At 42.9% G+C, this 16,448-nt stretch overlaps 1 protein-coding gene across 18 annotated transcripts in view; it reads right to left on the reverse strand.

Annotated features, from left to right (window-relative positions):
* Positions 1-16,448, reverse strand: part of RBFOX1 (RNA binding fox-1 homolog 1) — a 1,121,108-nt gene that overhangs the window by 68,095 nt on the left and 1,036,565 nt on the right. The gene's annotated exons all lie outside the window — the stretch shown is intronic.

Genomic DNA, 16,448 nt, shown 5'->3' on the forward strand with positions numbered 1-16,448 from the left:
TATGAGGACATGGTTAACTTCATATTTAAAGCAGTTAATTGAATCAATGATTCAGATACAGATTAAACAAAACCAAAATGGCTTTGTCCAGGGACCCTATAGAAAGAGACATGTTATTATATCCTTGCTTTGACACTTCTATTGAGTAAAAATTATCATTTTATCTACCAATGCCCCAGTTTGGAAGTTTGGATCCATTAAGTGGGCAACACATGTTTAATAAATTCAATCTAAAATCCCAAGTGGAAACCCACAGTGTCCTCTCCATGTTTGGAATGGACTGTATCACTGTTAATAGAATCATAAACCTGTCACCGTGTCTCATATTTGTAACTGTAAATTAAAGAACAGTGTTAGAAACTAGAGGCATTTCTGAACCCCAATGCTAGAGTTTTGTTTTGTTTTGTTTTGTTTTTTCTAGTTGAATTTCAAGTTAATAAACATGTAAACCGACCATCAATGGGGAACAATGGAAAGTATTCTGGCTGCTTCGTGGATACAGTGTAAATCCTTAGTTCTTGGCAGGTGAAAAGAGAGACAAGAGAGGGGGGAAAAAACCCCATAGGTTCATTATACTGGAAAGGTTCCCTCTGAAACCTTATCCAGCATGAATCAAAGTGAAAAATCTGGTATCACTGCAACGAAAATTGGATTTAGCTCATAAGCTAAAAATGAGTTTCTCTCAAAGAAAACAGGGCTAGAGCTTTTGGAGCAAATACCAATTGAGCATCTTGTTGACACATCCACAGTCTCAGCCCACCCACTCCCACCCTTCAGCTAGATTTATACCCAGAGCCCATGTTGGGGGAGGCAAGTGGAGTAACCACCTACCTCTCTGTTCTTGGGAATAAGGCGTTCTTTCTACGCCTTTGGACTCAATGAAACGGAAACTTTAGGGATGTAACAAGAGACGTGCTATGATGTGCTGGAGTATCAAGGCAAATCAACATTTTTAAATGGAAGATGTGTGGGTAGTACCAACCAGCCAAATGAGCCATTTACCAAAGTGTCAACTGCTTCCTGTCTGTCTGCCTATTGGAGACAAAGCCCCCACCTCCCACCTTCTCTGAGCTCTCCTTTCAATATATTTACAGTGATGAATGCACGTGTGCCCCTTCCATCTCCTTTATGAACCCGGTGCTTACTTTAGAAAATAAACACAAATGAGATCATCCCCCACCCCAGCCCAGGGATCCCAAGAGGAGAGACACAAAACCAGTGGAAAATACTTGAGGGTTATAAACTGCATATTAAAGTTTTAGAGCTCTGGGAGAGATGGCAGAGGAGCAGATGCAAAAGCCGACAGGGGGGCAGATTCTGCATCAAAGCCATAAAAATATACAACCGCTTTAATGGGCAATTATTCTTTGCATTTGTGCGCTGGTTTGAATTTGCATGAGGTTGCCAGCTGCCCTGGAAAAGGTGTGCCCCTCGGAATGGAGAAGGGGGGGCTCTCTTTTTGTTCCACTCTTCCTCTCCCCTGCCGGCCCGTAACACACCACCTCTCCCCCACCCTTCCAATGTTTCAAGACTGAGAGACGTCCATGCTAATTTGGGGTTGAACTATTCTGTGAGTAGTGGATGGTAGGAAATGTTCATTTACATAATTCTGGGGGTGCAGAAGCGCTTTCAACAGCAGGTTCACGCTTCTGCAGGATTCCCCTTGGGGGACCTCCCATTCCATACGCTGGACCATAAATTAAGAAGTGGCAGAATAGGTAACATACCAAGGCAAAATAAACAGCCAGCCATAGCTCGATTTCAGAGGCAGGGCATTGTGTGATCAACATCATGCATGATGAAGAGCCAAAAAAACCCAGAAAACAAAACAAAACAAAAAACCCCAAAATGGATGATTTTCCCCAAATGGCAAAAATGTTTGCTTAAAATGGATCTCAAATTAAAGGTACATCAAATTGGTTTTTAACACAGAATTTATACACAACTAGGTCACTATCTTTAAATGACATTACATGGCAAATTAAATATGATGGGACGTATTTAGTTCTGGGTCAAAGTAAAAATGGAAAGGCTTTCAATTTTTTTTTTTTTTTAAAAGAATCCAGTAATTTCAAGGGTCGGGAAAGAAAACAAGAGTTCCATTCATTCAGTCATTTACAAAAAGACCAAAAGAGCCACTTAATTTGTTGGAACCCCCAGTTCTCATGTTCACATATATTTATCCCTGAAACACACATTTGGGATTGGCTCTCGTTTCATTTTAAAAATGTGCGTTGATATTAAATACTGCTGGTTAGGAGTGAATAAATCTACATTTTGGACAAACAGTGCCTTATAGGACACCCTCATTTGAAATGCATTGAATAGGAAAACAAAAATTTCTAATTAATGTACAAGTCTAATCACCATTCTCCACATGGAAGAGTAATTTTTCACTGTTCATTTGCTCGGTTTAATCTCAAAACTGACATAACAGAAACGCAATGTCCTATAAATCTCCACTCATTTGTTTCTTTAATATTCATATTCCATTGAACTGCAGCTGCTTGTTGCTTCAGTCTATTACAACTTGCAAAAGTGTCGATAAAAATATTATGAAAGGCAAGATGTGTTTCTTTCTGGCTGCGCGTGCCATTTATTTGGGGAAAGACAATAAATGGCTCGTGGATTGTTCCCCGGGCCTGCTGCTTGGTGGGTGATTAGTGATTAATTACCTGGCAGCAAATTGACGTGGCACGAGGAAATTGACACAGCCCTGATTAATTAACTTTTTATGGGCGGTAGTTACTCACAAAACATTGCACACCCTAATTGAATCTCTTTACATAACGTCATGGTACAAAAGTTTTAGTCAAATCCAAATTAGCCAGAAGTTTCTAGGCTGTTATAGGTCTGATTAGGATGTGTGGAAGGGATTGGCAAGAAGTTGAACTTGGAGAGATAGGCACATTTCCTAAGGGAAAGGAAAGACGGTGACACTGTGTGCTGGCTCTGTTGGCCAAGCTGAGTTTATTGACCTAAATCTTTTTGGATGAGGGCGAAAATGGCTCCTTTCCCTCAGCCACTGGCTCCTGCTTCTCAGGGGCTTCTGCAGGTTCTCCGTCTTTTGCTCACTCTCTACCAGTTGCGTGAATTCCCTCGTTTAATCTTGGTTCCAACATCACTTCCTCTCCTGGGGCTTTTCCTCTCAGTTGTACCCTACGTCTCCTGACCGCCACCACAGTCACTCATACCACTCCCCACCCCTCCACTGACCAGTCTTTTCCCACTTTATTGGACGGCGATGTCATTATATAACTCTGTGTTGGGATGTCCTGAGGACTTTATTTTGGTCAATAGTGTGTCTCTCAGCTGCTAGAGGGTTCCCTGGCCCAAGGTAATCCTTACAATGTCCATGGTGTGTATTGGCAGATAAACTACACTGCTCACAAAAATTAGGGGATCAGGGAACATGCAGAGACTCTAGTACTTTCAGCCTTTTGTATGGTGCATTTTCATCAATGAAATAAAAGTTGGTTTTGCATCTCATTTGCATAATCAAACAACTTTCTTTGACTTGTTTACTTTTCTGATGTTCTTGTTTAATAAAAAAAAATCAAATGCTTCTTTTTTTATTGCTTTATATTCATTTTGAAATATCCCCTAATTTTTGTGAGCAGTATAGAATGCCATAATAAGTGATTCTGTTACAGAGGAAAATGGAGGATGGCCGTTGAACCTGTAGGACTTCCTAAGATGCTGCTTACAAAGGATGCATGCTCTAGGAGGACCTGGCTTAGCGAGAGCATTGGTGAGAAGGCACTTTGGACTCTATTTGTCCAAAACTTCAGGCAACGGTAACTGGAATAATCTAAGCAAAGTTGGGAACACAGTTGGCGAATTCCAATTTCCTGTACTCCATTATCAATGGCGGAGATTCAACTGTATCATATAACATCTACTGTTTACTCATACTTGCTAACCTCCAAACCCACCAGTTAACTCAATAACTCTTCACAAAACCACAGAAACCAAATACGGCTATCTTTACTTTCCTGGGAGGAATGGAAGGTATAGGGCAGCTCAGAAACTCACCTAGCTATCTGAACTCAGGCACCTGAGCACTGGAGAGACGATTCATCTTTTCTATATGACCCAAGGCAACTAAGACCAAAGCATCGTGTCAGCTTCGGGCAAGACTTTCTCCACTTTCCTTCCCTCCTATTGCTTGCAGAAGCTGCTACGCCATTTCCCTATATCCATACCTCATCCATACCAAAACACCAGCTCCAATTCATCACGGGCTGAGTCCGTTTGCAAGGGAATCTGTTGACAAGTCTCCCTGGGACCTCAATATGCTCCTTGTTGGGGGCAGGGGATAGAAGTCGAGGAGGTGGCAGGTGCCATTGTCTTACTTCTGTATTTATGTTCTGAGATTTCAAGACACCTGGAAGGGCTTTGCTCCTTCCCTACTAATTGGATACAGGCCACTGGGATCACTACTGATTTATGTTCCCAATAAGAGTCCAGGGTAAGCGGTTTCTCTTCTCCACTGGGGCTTCTCTCCACATCTGGATGTGAGCCATGGGGGTTGTAAACAATCCAAAAATGTTGGGGAAATGGACTCTTCCAGCAACGTGGACCTGCGTTACCTGAATGTGGTAATAATACACACACGAACCTAATTACTGTCAAAAATCACGAGCTCCTTATGACTAAATTCAACTAGAATTTTTCTCCAAGGTTTGGAAGATTTGAACAAGAAACTTTCATACTATTTGGGAGTGTTGCGCTTTTTTTTTTTTTTTTTTTTCTGACCATAATTGATTTCATAGCGTTCTCAATGATCACTTTACTCACAACTTGCTTAGAAATAAATCCCTTTCTTAGAAAGAAATGAGTCATCTAAAATAAATAAATAAATAACAACACAATGAGCATGCAGAGATTTACTCTGAATAGTCATTCTGGTGTTACCAAAGCAGGAATGTTTCCTAAGTTAAAAACAAATTCAAAACATTGCGACAAAATCCACACCCAACGCTCAAGCATGAGAATATTCCTTCTTTCATCATTCAGGTCTTGGCCATTTTGAATGGCAGAGCCTTGGTTTTTAAGTCATTGCCATAGTCTTCTGCTTTCTTTCCCAAGTTAGCTGTGGTCTCTTTTCTCCCAGGTTACAAATGGTCAGATTAACCCAACAGACACACGCCGAATGCCATGGTAAGCTGCGTGTGCAGTGACGGGTTTTTACGGTGCACAAGACATATCTGTGATTCGGCTACACACGGGTATTGACAATATCCCCTGGGGCAGAATTTTTGTAACAATTTCATTCAGCAAAATGAGAATGAATCTCCATCTTGGAGTGTTTAACTTGGCAGGGCCACAGAAGGCGTGTGCAGAGAGGTGCTTTCTGCCATTTGAAGGAGTGTCGAAGGCGAAGCTCTGAGATGCTGAGCTCTATTTTCATTTGGATGAAGGGATTTGCCATAATCTATTTGTTTGACAAAATCTGTACTGGTGTCAAGTTAGCTTTTTTTTCAGGCAGCCATGAAAAAAAAAAAAAAAAAGCAAATAATTTATATAAATAATTACTCTATCGAGTGCATAGACACAGTAAAGATTCAATTGTTAAATCATTCATGATCTAGCTAACAGCTAGCTGAGACAGCAGCAAGCTTGGCGGATTGCTTCTCTAGGTAGGAAACAGGGCAAGTGAGATAAATCAGCTTCCTCGTGCCGGGATGGCTTTCCCATGCTGCCCTAGGGTTGGCACAGCTCCTGAACACCAGGTCCTCAGAGGGGGTTGGCGGTAGCTCGTGGGAAAGGGACATGATGCCAAGGCATTGTTCATTTTACTTCCAGCCGGCGCAGTGGGCATAGCTTGTTGGTCCGTGTTGATTGAGGCCATCTGATTGTCTAAGTCAGCTTCCAGACTGGAAAGACTGAGTCTCGATCCTTTGACTGACACCCTAAGCAAACCACCTGGACCTAGGGATCCCTTGCCTGATGCTGGACCCGGGGCCCTCCTGAACCCCCTGTGGAGAGCAGGCTGAAGGAGAGCTATACAGAAATGATCCAGGTGTCCAGTCACTAGACACATAAACCTTTCAAACCAGCTCCTTGGCGAACTTTCAAAAGAACTGCAGAATATGGCTCCGAATAAAGAAAGGGAAGGACTGGCCACTTCTCTGAGCAGCTGTGATGCTTCGAGCAGACTTCAAGACTTTACACAACAATCTTATTTAATGCTCACAGGTCAGGAAGTATTCATGAATACCTTCCTAACAAAGAGACTAGGCCAAGATCACACTGCTAGTATAACCATGATGATTTAGGCCCGGCTCTGCCTGAATCTCTCTCTTCACTAAATCATGTTGATTCTACAAAGAGAACTCTGGAGAACCAATATTAGGGACTAGAAATTATCTTCGGCTGAGTAATATTCCATTGTATATAGGTACCACATATTCTTTATTCAGTTGAGTATTGATAGACATTTAGACTAATTTGATATCATGGCTATACAATGGAATATCACCAACCCCGCCCTACCCCCCCAAATGAATGAAATCTTACCACTTGTAACAACATGGATGGACCTACAGGGCACTATGCTAAGTGACCTAAGCTGGATAGAGAAAGACCAGGACTGTATGATTTCACTTATATGTGGAATCTAAAAAGCAAACAAAAATAAATAAGTAAATAAAACAGAAACAGACTCAGAGATACAGAGAACAAACTGATAGTTGCCAGAGGGGAAGGGTGTGAGAGGCTGATGGAAAAAGGGGAAGGGATTAAGTAACAATTTCCAGTTATCAAAACAGTCATGAGTGTAGAGTATAGCACAGGGAACACAGTCAATGAGATTGTAATAACTATGGGTGGTGTCAGGTAAGAAACTAGAGTTATGGGAGGGGGCAGGAATTACTTTGTAAATGTCTAACCACTATGCAGTACACCTGAATCTAACAGAATATTAAATGTCAACTTTAATCAAAAAATTAAATTTTGGCCCTGGCTGGTTGGCCCAGTGGTAGAGCGTTGGCCTGGCATGCAAGAGGTCCCGGGTTCGATTCCCGGCCAGGGCACACAGGAGAAGCGCCCATCTGCTTCTCCACCCCTCCCCCTCTCCTTCCTCTCTGTCTCTCTCTTCCCCTCCCACAGCGAGGCTCCATTGGAGCAAAGATGGCCCGGGCGCTGAGGATGGCTCCTTGGCCACTGCCCCAGGTGCTAGAGTGGCTCTGGTGGCAACAGAGCGATGCCCCAGAGGGGCAGAGCATCGCCCCCTGGTGGGCATGCCGGTGGATCCCGGTCGGGCACATGCGGGAGTCTGACTGTCTCTCCCCGTTTCCAGCTTCAGAAAAATACAAAAAAAAAAAAAAAAAAGAAAACAAAAATTAAATTTCAATTAAAACAATAAAAAATGATCTTTGGGAAATGTTTCTTAGATTCCTGTAGCAATGACCAAGGGTGGGGATAATATATATCCTTGGGCAGGTGTGCCCACAGCGGTGGTTCTTGTGTGTTTGTTTGTTTTTACATAAAAAAAAAAGATCAGGTATCAGGAGTCCACATTGCCTGCCAACAAAAACGCACGGAGATCACTCTAAAACGCAGGGTGTGTTATTTGGCCTTGAAAACTGCACTTTTGTTAACACTCCCCACAAGCTCTCCAATAGCAATAAAATAGCTTTGATGATGGTACTTTCATATAAAAGATAACACGATCTCTTAAAAGAGAGCATGATGGTGCTTTCATATAAAAGAAAACATGATTTAAGAAAATGATGGTTTTGGAATTTTTAGTGTAACAACTGTTTACATGACCAGGTTTAAGTTAACTGTGCTGGGCCCTTTCCCCTTCGATGGGAGACAAGCTCAGCTTCCCTTTCTTGTATCTTTGCACCATGCAGGGAGATTCACATTTAAAGAGAAATAAGGCAAAGAGAGGAGAGGGCCACCTCTAGGGGTGGACACATTTCTACGCAAGAAGCAGCAAAAATCCCCATGCCGGCATTTGAATTATACGAGTGTCATCAGATGTTCTTACTCCTCCCCTTACAGTGCTGGCTCCCAGCTCCGCGGACTCCGAGAGGGTGTGTGGCTCCACTTGCAAAGCCGGGTCCCCTAAGAACACGCGCCTGAACAATTGCATCAAGCTGCCCCCTTTATATTCCGGGAATCAGCAGGACCTTATCTTTGGCCCCTGAACATGTCACGTTCAGAGTCCTGAACTCAGAAGAGGTGTTTTTCCTCCCTATTTTAAATCCACATTAATTTGAGAAAGCAGACAAAGTGCGAATGAAGGCATAAAAAAAAATGATCTTTACAAATAAGCTTCTCGACCCATTGAAGGAGTCTCCTCTAGCTTCTGCCATGGGCGGGCGGTGGAAGGTGGGCGCGGGGCGGAGTGCAATGTGGGAGCCGCACCAGGGCAGTGTGCTGATCCTCTTAAGAGAACCTGAGCATTAAACACACTTCTTGTCAGCGCGATCACAGGGCTTGGGGTTCCCAGGGAATTCCCCCAGAACAAGGGCCTCGCTGCCTTTCAGAAACATCTCCTCTCGGTCTTGTTCTCCGGCTGCGCATGCCCTGGAATCCCAGGACAATGTAGTTTATTGTTTTAATATCTGTCTGACACAAAGCAAACCATCCTCTGGTGACTCCTTATCTGTCATATGTATTTCTGTGAAAGAAATATCAAGACAAATAAGATGTTTGGGGGCACACCACGGGATGGTAGGTTTTGCAATCGGCGGTCTTTTGTAGAAGGGATACCCCCATCTGAAAAAAGACGAAAGCCACCGTTCTGCATTGAGATTAATAACCGAAGCGCCGGCAAAGCTAGACAGCGGCTGCCGGAAACGCGGCTTCTTTGCAGATTCTTCTCTTTAAGCAACGGACGGGTGGAGGGTATTTTACTAGTGATTTTTTTTATGTTCCTGAAATTGGTTTTTCTTTTTTTAAAAAAAGAACACAACAGTAATAAAGGGTGATCTAGGATTATTATGACTCAGCCAAAGTAACCACAGTTGCCGATGAGGGAGCTAACACAGGTGCGGTGGAGATGGCGGGAGCTGAAAATACTAAACACTGGTGTCCAGGCAGAATCACTAGTGAAAAGCTCTTCAAAGTATCCTCTTAATAAATGAGATGTGCTGGGCCGTGAGAAGGCAGGGCAGACGGAGCAAAGCGAAGAGAAGGCGCTCCGGTGATGGAGGAGGAGAGGTGCCAGGAGCTCCGTCAGAAGTGGTTGCCGGACAGGCGTGTCCAACCGTGGACAGCCGCTGCTCAATCCATCGGGCGTGTGCCGTGACTGAGGCGACAGGCAGAGCGTGACACATAGCAAGGGTCTCGAAATCTCTTTTTCATGGAGTGAGTAGGGAACAAGGATCTCGGAAGTTAAATGCGTCTATCTATCGGGTGCATTGAGGGTGGAAGCAGTGATACTGCGTTCACCTACCAAGAGGTGTTAACGGGGGTGAGTCTCCTACTGGGAATGGCCTCCCCAACATCCCTACGTGTCGCATGTCTGCAGTTCTGAGATCTCAGCCTTATGTGTTTGCCTATCACCTATTTCGTCTACAAGAACGCAGGCACTGGAGAATTTGTGGATGTCATGTTCACGCAGTATTCACAGTGCATAGAATGGTGTCTGGCATAGAGAGAGCACTTGATAAAGATTGGTGGGATAAAGTAATGCATTTCCAACCCTCTCCCCCATCTAAGGATGGATAAGATGAGTCAAGAGGAAGGAACTGCTTTCGAGAAGGTGATGGGGGCACACAGGCATGTTGTCACCATACTGCTGGGTCGTGGACACAGGAAGAATGAAGCACTGTCTGAGTCCTGATAAGAAGGCTCAGCCAGGAGCATCTCTGCAAGCCAGCACGGTTGGGAAGGGGCCAGAGGAAACAGAAGGGGCCTGGTGGGAGGACGAGAGGTCCTAGGTGAGTTGAGAGAGTCTCACTGTTCATAAGCAGAGACGGCCAACAGCACCAAAATAAAGCCTCCAAATCCAGATTCGTTTATTCATTTGTTGTTTACGGTGAGAGCAAAACTACATCAATCCATTGCATCTAGACTGACTTTATGTCTGTACCCTAGTTTAATGTGGACCAGGAGGAGGGTACTCTTTGACATGCTTACCTTACATTCTTTGTTCAAAAATGTGATAACACAGAATGCCAAAAGTACATGAGGATACACATAGAAAGGAAGTCTCCTCTTATCTCCACCCCCAGGGAGCCAGCTGTCCTACATCCTGCCCTTTGAAATGATGGCTGAACGAACGGGTTGGTAACCTCTGGGCCAAATCCAGCCTGGGGGCTGTTTTGTAAATAAAACTGTACCAAATGCATAGCCACAGCTATGATCATGTATGTCTTATCTATGACTGCTTTCAAGCTACAAGGTCAGAGCTGAGTAGTAGCCACAGAGACCAGAGAGCCTGGAAGGCTGGAGATGCTTTCTGGCCTTTGGAAGAACAATTTTGCCAATGACTGTCCAGGGAAGAATGGCCTCGCCAGTGACCCTGGGACGGGAAGGACGGCCTTGGCATGAGCGCAGGGGCCGGACAGCCGCTTCGAGCTTCCACCTGACCACTCCCCGCTCAGACGTTGCCAGAAGCAGCGCATGTGGCGCCGCTTGTTTGCACCACTAGTGTGTAAATTGAGAGACTAGGAAAGACGGGAGGCTTGGAATTCTGTTAGGCTGGGTTCGAAGTTGCCTTTGCTGAGTGACATTGACAGGCTCCTTATCTCTCTGACCTTACATTTTCTCATGTGAAAGGGGGCTTAATAATCGAACCCATTTCCTAGTTTTCTTGCAAGGATTAAGAGAGAAAGTTCAGATATACGGTTGGAAGAATGCTCCACATACAGTAAGTTCTTTGTAACTACTACTTATTATTACTGTTACTATTATTGTCATTGTTATTATTATACCCAGGACGGAATTAGGGTAAGACTAGTTAGGCACTCACTTTGGGCACATAATTCAAATAAGAGACCATCAAAAAACCAAGTAATCAAGATACATCATAGTTCAATGCAATTTTTTAAAAAAATTAAAATTACTGTAAAAATATTCCCTGATAAACAGACTATTAGAATTTAAGGAAAGAGGAGCTGTCCTGAGTCACCTGAATTGTGAGGCAACAGAAAAGTGAACAAGAATCAGCCTGTCTTTATGGGAGATTTTGATATTTGTTCAATGAATTTTTTTTTCCCCCATTAAACTTAGTATTCGGAACTATGGCATTAAGAGAGTATTTATCTTGATGGCTGAGATTTCTGGAGCCTCTGTAAATTGTGTTGGAGGTAGGCACCTCACTTTCCTCATCCTGCTCCCAGCACCGATTATTACTGTTTTAATCAAGCCCTCCAGAAACTACTGGAAAAAGCCTTCTGGGAGGCTGCCAGGAAGCTCCGAGTTACTGGAAAGAGGGAGAAAAAAAAAAAGACATGTTTTGTGTTTTTTTTTTTAAACCAATGTATCAGTAACACAATGCCCTGTGTGTGCACTTTCTATTAACTGAACTCAGTCAACTGACATTTTCTGAATTGGCCAGAAGAGAGAGGAGGCCATAAATTAGTCGAGGCCCTTGCTTTAATTACAGAAAGCAATGGAAGCTCTATCCATTACCTAAATGTAGAAAAGAGTGCGGGCCTGATTTATGTATGTTGCTGCCACTTAAATCATTGTTTTATGAATTCCACACAATTACTTCCATAAAATCTGCAATCAATACATCAATTAAAACTACGCCACTACCACTTGCCTTTGAGTTTCATAAAAGTGAATAAAGGAGATGATTTTGCATTTTGAAGTTCTTAAGCATTTGGTTGTGAAGTCAGATTTTTTTTTTCCTCGTCAGGGGTGAAAATTTAGGGGGAATTAATAGTCATCTCCCTTTTTTTTTTTTTAAGGATTTGTCCTTGTATAGATTGAAAGCTGTGGCTTCCATGTAACTATGTGAAAATAGACTTGTTTGCATTGGTAAGCATATAGAACCACACCAAAATTGCTGCTGAAAAATGCTTTTCTGGCCCTTGGCAAATAAAACTGATATCTCTGTGTTCAGGTGCTAATTGTGCTCATTCCCCCACTCTCAGACTCATATGCTGTCTCCTAAGCCCCAATATGATAGTACTTAGAGATGGCAGGTAGTTAGTTTTAGATGAGGCCATAAGGATGGGGCCCTTATGAAGGGATTAGTGGCGTTGAAGTGTCATGTGAAGACGTGGCGAGAAGACCATCATCTGTGTGCCAGGAAGAGAATTCTTACCAAAGCCGAACATACTAGCACCCTGGTATCCGTAACAAAAGAAAAGATAGCTATATTGGCCTATATAATTAAAAGTATATGCTAGAATGTAAGGAAAATCAAATGACCAAAATAAGAGAGATGTTGGCAACATCATCGGTTATTCTTCCTAATGAATAATTCTCTCTCAATGTGAATTAAAAATAAAATGAGAAAAATAAGAGAAATGGGCAGCTGTATATCGAAAAATCACAATCCAAACAACACTTAAATTTGTGAAGGATGATGTTCTTCACTAGGAGAAAGGCGAGTGCTAAGTGGAGCAAACTGAGGTGCTATTTTTCTTCTATCCAATCTGTAAACATAAAAAAAGCAAACTATGCAAATGCTATGAAAAATGTTGGAATGGAACTCGCCATTCCATTAGCTTGTAAATTAGCTTAAGAGTTTGTGCTTTTGAACAAAGTGGGGATTTATTACAATATTATTCCACACGTGTATGTTCATGTTTGGGAGCCGAGATGTAAAATTTGATGTGTAGGTGTGTCAGAGTCTATGTAAAAGTGTTTGCTGCCACATTCATAGAGGAGATATAAAAAGAAGGAGGCTGAACTACTATAGTCCGAGAATGGCTGAATGAACTGTGGACCATCCACTTCATGAAGCAACATGACAGTATCAAGACGCTTAATGGGAGATGGACAACACGTGCTATTAAATGAAACAAAATGTGATTAATGTGTAATGTGAGCATGATATGTATGTCTATACTCCTCCCTGTATGAAATCATATTGCTAGCACCCCCCACTGTACGTGGGGATGTCCTTCTTTGCATTATTTTGGGGAAAAACAACGTAGACAGATACTTACCGGGTAGTCGGTGTAAATTAGCTTAAGAGTTTGTGCTTTTGAACAAAGTGGGGATATTATTACCATATTATTCCACACATGTATGTTCATGTTTATTTGCATGTTTCCTCATTCTAGTGAGCATACATTGCTTTTTCCATTTAAAATCTATTCATAAAATTATAATCTATTCATAAAATTATAAAGGAAATCAAATAAAGCTGATGATATTTACCTGCTTCTGGAAACAGCTACTCCATAGGGAACTAAGGATCAGTGATTGTTGGCTTTGCTAATCCCTATTAGAGGGGGCTTTGCCATTTACCCAGTGACTTACTGCTTTATATTTCAATGAATAAAAATTAGAACAATGTTCTATCTTGGAAGAGAGGCGATTCATTCTTTACCTTCCTATTTCTGCTTAGTGCTGTTTTTGATATTATGCACCCACTGTATACACACAGGGCTAATGCAGCCAGTGCCCCTCACCCGGGACAGGAGGAGTGGGCTGTAGGACCACTGGCCCTAGGGGTTGTATTGCTTGCTGCACAAAGCAAACATATGGTTAATTAATTAACTAAAATTATTTTTCAATGAATAAAAAGTAGTTAATTGGTTTAATTTAGATGGTTAAAATTAACATCTTACAACAACAACATTAATATGACATGTTTGGCATTTGGGACAAGGCGATCTTGCTTAATTATCTGGAGTTCTGCTCTGGCTTCATTTAAGTTTGATAGAAAGGAGGCCCATTGGCCAGTCGGGATGAGTGGTTTATTAGGATGGTGTGAGGGGAGATGGGAGTTACCATGACACAACCTGAACTAGGGTTTCACACCCGGCTAAAGGGGACGAGGAGAAGGCCCTGGCCGGTTGGCTCAGTGGTAGAGCATCGGCCTGGCATGCAGGAGTCCCGGGTTCGATTCCTGGCCAAGGCACACAGGAGAAGAGCCCATCTGCTTCTCCACTCTCCCCCCTCTCCTTCCTCTCTGTCTCTCTCTTCCTCTCCCGCAGCCAAGGCTCCACTGGAGCAAAGTTGGCCTGGGCGCTGAGGATGGCTCTATGGCCTCTGCCTCAGGCACTAGAATGGCTCTGGTTGCAACAGATCAACGCCCCAGATGGGCAGAGCATCACCCCCTGGTGGGCGTGCCGGGTGGATCCCGGTCGGGCGCATGTGGGAGTCTGTCTGACTGCCTCCCCGTTTCCAACTTCAGAAAAATACAAAAAATTAAAAAATAAAGGAGACGAGGAGAAGCTGGGCCAGTCGGGGTGGGATGAGAGACTCTGTGGGAGTGGGTTGTATTGCTACAGAGCCTGGGTGGAAATCTTGCTCTCAATGCTTCCAGGTCCTGCATCACATTATTAGGATGATTCACTTAAGAGGGGGAACCCATTATGCAAAAATACATCTTAAAAAAGATAACTTCGGTAGGAGTTATTTTCATTACTGACTAATTCAGCAGGGTTCCTTTAAAAAACTATCTCCCCTACTGCACTGGAGGGTGTTATTTACAGACGATGAGCTGTTTGGCTAGGAAGAAGGGCCATTTAAGTCTAAAACTTCCAAGGCCAGTTAAAGATGCGTGAAAACAAACTCAGGAATAATCACGTAAGTCAGTAAATACATAGGATGCAATGTATGCAATACAAAAGTGTAATTTACACACGCCCTTCTCCGGGAGCACAACTGTTACCCCAAATTGCGAAACATGCACTTTCAAGTTAAAACCCAGGTGAATCCTAAATGATTGCTGAGAAGTGAGGGAGCCTCAGCTTTTGGGGAAAAGGTTGGATTTTTAGAGAAAAAGAGGCCACATTGTTCAAACCTCAAAGGCAAGACCCGTGGCTCTTGCCCATGTTTGTGTATGACCCGGAGAGACAAAAGTTATCTCAGGTGACCGTGTGTGCGGTGTGTGTATGTGTGTAAAAAAATGACCCTTGACATGCTGGGCTGAATTGTTTCTAGAAAGTGAGGTGTGAATTCTACCAGGATATACACCTATATACAGAAGAGGAAACCCAACTAAGTGTTGCAAGGAAGCTAGCTAATCGCAAACAGCTTGGCCCCAACGGGCACTGCTGACCGGGAGAACTGGGGAAGAGAGGAGGCCTGAGTCCCGTGCCTTGGGAGGAGTGGGTCATCGTGGCATCAGCAACGATGCGTGGCCTCAGGATGGACATGATCTATGGCCTTCCAGCCACCAAGTAAAGGCAGCTAGGTAGGTCCCAGGCTGGTCGCCCTGATGAAATACTGAGCTTGTCAGTCTAAATGCCATTGCTTCAGGGGTCAAGAAGTGAAGATTCTTACTGGAAGAAAGGAGTTTTTGTTTTGTCTTGTTATGGGACAGGAGGATAAGCTATTACTCTCAATGCTTCCAGGATGATTCACTTAAGAGGAGGAACTCATCATGCAAAAATACATCTTAAAAAAGATAACTTCGGTAGGAGTTATTTTTACTACTGACTAATTCAGCAGGGTTCCTTTCTTTAAGTGTGTTGTTTTCTTTAAAACTACGATCTTCAAGGACATTTATTTTTCTTTATTATTTTTGAAAAATTGCTATCCACCTAAGTACCCAAAATGGAGGAGGTGGGAGAGATTAAAATGTAATGCCATTAAACAACAGAGTATTATGAGGTCATTAACAGAGTTTCACAAAGTGCACATGACACGATAATAAGTGAGAATAATAGGATGAAAAATGTGCAGCTGATATGACTGATTATACAATTTGAAAATGAAGGGTGTCAGACATACATCACACAGTTTCTATAATTATTACAAATTTTTGTTCTTAAACTCAGGAAAAAAAAAGTATCATTAAAAACAGTGAGGCGGCAGTCCTATTTTCTCTTTTCAATAATAAAACAAACCCTTTAAGTCAGAGATCAGCATAACTGATTTTGTAAAGAGCCAGATTATCAAGATTTTAGCTTTTGCGGGACCACCTCTGTCCCTTCCGCAGTATTTTGTTTGGTTTTGTATTTCTAACGCTTTGAAAAGTCTCAACGCAGCCTTTGCTCACAAGCCTCCCACAAACAGGCTGCGGGCTGGGTGTGTCCCTGGGGTTGCAGCGCGCTGACCACCGCCTGACACGATTACGTGTCCTCCGTGCGCTTCACCTAGTGTGTGAGGATGAGACTTGTTACAGAGTTCCATGTTTGACATCAATGACACAGTTTTCCCAAGTCGCTTTAGAATAGCTGTCCCGATTAAATCTTGCTCTTTTTTTTTTTTTTGGACTTAATTTATTTTGTTCCCCTTCTGAAAAGAAAACCAAAATATAAATACCACCTGTGATTGTAGACGGCCACAACTGTCCACCTGGGTGGCCATTATTAGCCTCATGAGGCTACCTGGAGTAACACTAATTGAAA

This window comes from Saccopteryx bilineata, chromosome 4 (genome assembly GCF_036850765.1).
Source record: "Saccopteryx bilineata isolate mSacBil1 chromosome 4, mSacBil1_pri_phased_curated, whole genome shotgun sequence".
In the NCBI taxonomy this organism is placed as follows: Eukaryota; Metazoa; Chordata; class Mammalia; order Chiroptera; family Emballonuridae; genus Saccopteryx; species Saccopteryx bilineata.